Here is a 6,961-nt window from a genome sequence, read left to right as displayed (position 1 = left end):
CAAGTTTCAGTTACCTGCTAGGTTAGGTAAAGATCAGTTTCACTTACCTGATAGATCAGGTTTATGTTACCTCGTAGGTCAGGTAAAGATCGGATTTATTTATCTGATAAATCAAATTTATGTTACCTGGTAGCTCAGGTAATTAATAATGATCAAGTTCATTTACCTGATAAATCAGGTTTCTGTTGCCTGGTAGGCCAGGTAAAGATCGAATTTATTTACCTGATGAATCGGGTTTCTGATAAGACTAGGAGCTGAGATACTCATAGTCAGGTGTTAACTTCAGTTGTGAGACATTTATTTGTGAAGATAGAGATATAAAAGCATGCTTGGGATCATGTTGAGCTAAAGTTAAAAGCTATATTAGCAAGAAAATGATCACTTGAGGTATGCTGGAACATCTCCCCCCTTTAATGAGCGCAAGGATATTAAAATCCACTCTCAATATCCGTTCGTTTTATGTATTTTAATTTCCAGACGTCAAATCTCAAGATCCGGAAATGACGCCGAAAAAACTTCTCGTGTGCACTTTTCATGTCATTCGTTGGATCGTTTGACTGAAAATTTAGGAATGCGATGGAGGCCGTCCATCTCCCCCCCCCCCCCCCCCCATTTAATGAGCGCAAGGGATATTAAAATACACTCTCAATATCCGTTCGATTTACTTATTTTAATTTCCAGCTGTCAGATCTCAAGATCCGGAAATGACGCCGAAAAAAATTCCCGTATGCACTTTTCATGTCATTCGTTGGATCGTTTGACTGAAAATCTAGGAATGCGACGGAGGCCGTCCTTCCCCATTACTGCTTAGTTTTCTTACAAACCACTTTCTCCTTCACAAGCTGGTATATACAATTTTCTCTTAATGTTACTTGTCTGATTATGTGTTAGCTTGTTAAATTATGAAGTTTCTAGGGTTTTGTTTGGTTTGGACTTCTAGGTGCTCTAGTTGCTGAAATGATATTCATGTATGAATTAATGATCTAAGACTAGTGTTGTAAAGTTTAATACCGGTTAGTGTAACGCTTCTATTACTTTGAGTTAGTCGATTAAGTTTTTCATGGATAATTTCCTGCACAAATTGATGGATATGTAGTGTCTGAAATGTGAATTAACTGGTAGTACATAGTGTCACTGAGAATCGCTAACAAGAATTGATATTTTTCTCCTAAAGCTACTTGTGTAAATTGTAGTGCCGATAAGTGTAACGGTTATATTAGTTTGAGTCAGTCGATCGAGTTTTTCATGGATTATTTGCTGCAGAAATTGATCGATGAAATTGAGTCAGGTGAAGCCCTTAATACCATGATACTGAGTGACTGAATTATGAATGAACTGGTAGTACATAGTGTCACTGAGAAACGCCAATGAAAACTGATATTTTTTCTCCTAAAGTTACTTATGTCTGTAAGTTGGATCATGTAGCTTATTCGGCTGCTTTCTCTTCAGAGTTCGACTTTAATTACCTTTTTCCTTCTAAATTAATGTAGGTAGTGCGCTGGGGAAGGCCTGTGTATGAAAATATTCAATAGTTCATTCAGTTCCATCCCAACAGTTGATGTTGCCGCTCTTCCCGACGATCTTTATGGATGTTGTCACTCTCATGAGGGGTTCCTGATGTCATGATTGTTGGTAAGATCGTTGTTGTTGCTGGGTACAGAGATATTGGAAAGGGTTGTTCTTCTGCAGTTCTTCTCTCAAGCTAGCTGGTGCCATTACTGAAATTGATGTTGAAATTTTTTGGACTCGTAGCACTTCTCTTTAAGAAAGCTTGAACTTATAAATTAAGAGTTGAATCCTTTTGTATGATTTGGAGTTAAATTTATGAGTACAATTTAATGTGGAATTGTCATTTTGTATGGATGTATAATATTATGGAATTGTCATTTTTAATTTTAGTGTTTGAATTTGAATTATCATTTCATCTGAATTTAGATTTGACTTTGGGATTTGAGCTAAAGTTAAAAGCTATATTAGCAAGAAAATGATCACTTGAGGTATGCTGGAACATCTCCCCTTTTAATGAGCGCAAGGGATATTAAAATCCACTCTCAATTTCCGTTCGATTTATATTTATTTTAATTTCCAGCCGTCAGATCTCAAGATCCGGAAATGACGCCAAAAAAAATTCTCGTGTGCACTTTTCATGTCATTCGTTGGATCGTTTGACTGAATATCTAGAAATGCGATGGAGGCCGTCCATCTCCCCCCCTTTAATCAGCGCAAGGGATATTAAAATCCACTCTCAAAATCCGTTCGATTTACTTATTCTAATTTCCAGCCGTGAGATCTCAAGATCCGGAAATGACGCCGAAAAAAATTCCTCTATGAACTTTTCATGTCATTCGTTGGATCGTTTGACTGAAAATCTAGGAATGCGATGGAGATCGTCCATCTGATAAGTAGTTCTGCGTAATATGTGTAATATTTTGGGGGTTATCTTAAGATTACTAAATTTACAGGGACCTAAACGTGAAAAATATATATCAAATCTACCAAAACTTTGTTTTCTGCTCCTTCGTTTTCTTCTGCGATTCAATAGAGAAGAAAACCTATCGCTGCTACAGATGAAGATCAATATCCATGAGATTAAGTACCGAATTTCAATAGAAGTTTTCTTCTCTATTGAATCGCAGAACTGAACTGCTTCAACTACACAAGAACAACTACACGAGTGATTTTATGGTCAGATTGATCTTCACTTAACAAATTGGGGTTTTGATTTTCTTTTTCAGGTTTGTGTGAAACTAATTCAATTACTAATTTCATTTATTTATGGTTAAATCATTGCTTTACAGTATTGCAATCTCTCTTCAAACAGTCTGTTGGTTTTTGTTAATCCTAAATCAGGGCCTTTTCTCAATTAGATAATTTTTGTTATTATTGACGTTGATCACAGCTCTTTTATGAACATTATGCTTGGAAAATTGATTCGAGTTGTAACATTATCAGCAAAAATATGGATGCTTTTCACATTGTTAATCAATTTAGAAAGGGTAAGTCTAGGCCATTCTCTGATAATTATACGAATTAGAATGTAATTTAGAGTTTGGGTTTTAAATTTTTGGGTAGAATTTGGGTATAGGGTTCACATGGGATGATCACCTTTGTTATGATTTTCTCTTTGACTTCTGTTAGACATTTGAAAGTGCCTAGGATTTAAACTCAACCTGCACCCGAACATACTCTGGCTGTAAAATTGTGATATGAATAAGAAAACCCCTTCCTTACTGAAAAAAGAATTGAAATGATTTCTCTTTTTTGTTTTGCTTTTAATGAGTAGAATTTTGTTTTGCTTTTGATGAGCAGAATTCAAACATCCTCAACATTTGAATAAATCCAAGGATTAGTATAATGTTTTTTCTGATATGTCACGTAATGTCCAGAACCTTTGTTGCAACCACGAGATGTCATACTTATATGCCCTGTTTGTTTTCTGGCAAAGAAAGAATTTCTTCCATCACAATTAGTAGCCTTGCTAATACCTAACACAACAGTTGCACTGTAGCAGTACAATGCATAAAAAGAAAGATTCCATCAATCCAGAATCTCGATACACTGAGTACAGTACAGGACTGCTAGAGTGACGTTGGTTTCAGAATGGGACAATGATGTGACCCCCTAGCTAATTTGGGTATAGGGTTCACATTGTTGTGTTCATCGAAGTGTAAAGCTGCAGAAATAAGCCATTTGAACTCTTTGCTATTTCTTACATGGCTGTGCAGTTCCACCATGTTTGTGGTGCTTGGGAAGCTGACCGGATTTTGAAGTAGCAGAAAAAAGAAGAAGAAGCTCCTCTTCCTGTTTAGTAGTGAGAACTAATAATCAAATGTCAACGGTTCTGAGTCATTTTGGAGTCGGGAAATCAGATGAGCAGTTCGCTAGCTAGATCGTGCTTTGTTTACTGAGAAAACACCATTTTTAGACGAGATGGTAATATACAATTCCTTAGTGTTGGGTATGTATTTCTGATTGATTCAATTCTAAATGGAAAAAAAAATTATTGACTGTTGGTATCTTGCTGAGAAACATTTTATTGTAGCGTCATATTTTTCGAACATGGAATAGCGTATGTAAGAGCATGTTGTTTGTCGACGTGCAACGCACGTGCACTCCACTTGTGTTTTTAGCTGAGGATAAAGTTGTATATGCACATTTGAGATATGCTGTAAGATGCTTGAACTACATATGTAAGTATACAAATAGTTAGTTCTAACAGTTAAAGTTAGATATCCCAGACTGTTGAGTCTGTTCATGGTATAATTAAGCAAAGATATAAACTGAGAGTTATAGTTATCTATTTTTGGAGGGAATTGAATTGAGAGTAAATTGTTAAAATCACTTGAATATGTTATTGGTTGACATGATATTCGTTGGAGATTAGTTCCCGCGCACTAGCAACTAAGCTTACCAGAACTTTTTTGGCTGTGGCCACAGGAAGATATGCTAAGCTTGAATGTTGAGTTTGGGTGAGGATGAACTGTTGTAGCAGTTTTATTTGTGGAGGATCTATGTTGTATGGAGTGTATTCTTACCCAAAATCAGAACTTCGACCATCTTCTTAGTGGCACATGATATCTTAACCATGTTTGTTTTCCTTTCCCTTCTCTGCATATATGTAGTGTAGTCAACTAGTCATGCAAGATGACTTCGTACTCCCTGAATATGTTTATTTGCCGTTTTGTTTTGCCCTTCCTTACATACACGCGTACATGCAAGATATAAAACTTCGTATAAACCACCTGAACATTTTAATATTTGTTCTTCAGAAGATTAAATTGGAATTTAATATTGTATTCAAATTTCAATTAGGACACATACTCTTTCTGCATCTTCCTGTAGGTTCATGGCTGAAAGAGGAGCATTACTTCTCGTCAACGGTGATGATAAGATATGTATAAGATGCTTGCAGAGAGAAAGAACGGGTGATATTCTTTCCAGGTTTACAAGCACTTGCAGTCACCCGGATATATTGTTGGTCATCATGGTGTTAAGTGGATCTTGAAGAGTATATGGGTATCCTGGTGAATTCAAGCACTTCTAAACTGGAAGAATGGCACGCACTGTGTTGGGGATTCAAAAGACAGCAGTGGAATAATATCAGTGACCGAATTGGAAAAGGGATTCTGCGTTGCTGATGGTCTCACAAAAATGCATATGAACAATGAAGCAAAACCAGTGTTCGAACCAGATTTCGTAGCAAGGCATTAGCATAAATGTGTTCTTTATTGCAACTCTATGCTGTGTCCTTTTCTTTTGTATCTTTCTTCGGTCATCACCATAAGCATTATCACATACTCGGGTCGGTTCATTTTTGTATTGAAAGATAAAGTTGCTTCTCTTACTATGATCCACCTTACCCTCTCAGCTGACCGGCTGACTGTCATCTTCAACAATACAACATAACTTTTTTAGATTAATAGCCTTGAGACTATCCTATTTCTGTTAATCTAGAGAGATTAATAGTTTAACGACTTAAAAATTATCCCGTACAAGAGAGATTATTGATTTCATGAGTATTCAGCAATAGTAGTTACAGTGCATTTTGTTGTGCCGAATTTTGTTGATAACTATGATGGGGGCGTCCTCTAATGGGCCTGGTAGAATTATTGGTTGGTTATTGATTTTGGGCCTGGTAGGTCCAAGTAAAGCAAATTGGTACCCGTTAGCAGCCATGATGAACACAAATTATGCTTTTTTTAAAAGAACAGACGGTGTACAGATGAACCCTGATTTTGGGCATACCAAAATCTTCTTAGGCATACAAAGCACTAGTCCTAACTTGGGTGACCTTATAAGGGGTACCCTATGGAGTGGTTCAATTACCTATATGCCCTTAAATCCTTTAAATTACTACTAATCTATCCCTAACCCTAATACAAAACCTATAATCAACTACACCTAAAATCAGTTTCATTCACCTTCTTCTTATTCCTCTCCACAACCGAACTCATTCACCCTTCCCTTTCTTTTTTTTTCATCGCGGAAATTTATCGTCGATTCGTGAAAATTTAGTCGACGATTAAACTCATTTATATAATGGGTCGTCGTAAGCCAATATCTCGTTCAAATCGATCGACTCAACAACCTATTGAAGAAGAAGAAGATTTAGAGAGTGAAGAACAAACTCAAAATCAACCACAAAATCAACCCGAAGAAAAGATTGAAGAATAACCAACTCCGGAAATGAGAATAAGAAGGTTAGTTCTACAAACCCATCTCGTATTTGATGTTTTAGATTAGTTTGGTCGATTTAATTCGTCAAAATCATGTTTATGCGGCGCGGTTACAGGGTATGGTTCGGCGCAAAACAAATCTTAGATGTGCGCCGAGCTGTTCTTGAAACTGAACCCTGAAAGTGCATATGAACGGCTCGGCGTATATCTGAAATCCGTTTTGAGCCGAACTTAGTGACACAGAGACTTATATTTAGGATCGGCTTATTCGATGGTGTTAGTTTTGTGCTGAATATGTTTTGTGAATTTCAGAAATTTTGCATGTGCGTAGGATCGGCTTGTATGGTAGTATTATTTTTGTGTCGAATAAATGTTGTTTGAATTTCAGAATTTTTGCATGTGATTAGGATCGGCTTGTATGGTTGTATTAGTTTTGCGCCGAATAAAGGTTTCAATTCATAAGTCTAGATTCGGCTTATTCGATAGTATTAGGGTTGCGCCGAATATCATTGTTAAAATTTCATAAATTTTACAAGTGTATAGGATCGGCTTATTTATATGATATCATGTTGCGCCGAATACATGTTTGAGTTCATAATCATAGATTCGGCTTATTCGACGGTATCGGTTGTGAGACGAATATATAGGATCGGCTTATAATTGTTTCGTGGTATGAGCCGATCCAATCTCTGTGTAAGCTAATAAAAATTTCAAGACATGATTCGGCTCATATGTGTTATTTCGGGTAAGCCGAGCCTTCTTATTTTCTTACAAGTTTTTGGCTT

The 6,961-nt window shown here is 36.5% G+C and overlaps 1 long non-coding RNA gene across 2 annotated transcripts; it reads left to right on the top strand.

Annotated features, from left to right (window-relative positions):
- The first annotated feature begins 2,527 nt into the window (after positions 1-2,527).
- Positions 2,528-5,344, top strand: LOC113333946. 2 transcript variants are annotated; one of them, XR_003352452.1, is made up of 3 exons: positions 2,528-2,735; positions 3,726-3,958; positions 4,843-5,344. It is a non-coding gene; the product is annotated as an uncharacterized LOC113333946 (long non-coding RNA). The 2 variants fall into 2 exon arrangements; XR_003352453.1 differs by having other exon boundaries at positions 3,512-3,958.
- Positions 5,345-6,961: the final 1,617 nt, after the last annotated feature.

Source organism: Papaver somniferum, unplaced genomic scaffold (genome assembly GCF_003573695.1).
Source record: "Papaver somniferum cultivar HN1 unplaced genomic scaffold, ASM357369v1 unplaced-scaffold_135, whole genome shotgun sequence".
Classification (NCBI taxonomy): domain Eukaryota; kingdom Viridiplantae; phylum Streptophyta; class Magnoliopsida; order Ranunculales; family Papaveraceae; genus Papaver; species Papaver somniferum.
The sequence above is the reverse complement of the archived record's forward strand: the minus strand, read 5'-3'. Positions and strand labels throughout refer to the sequence as shown.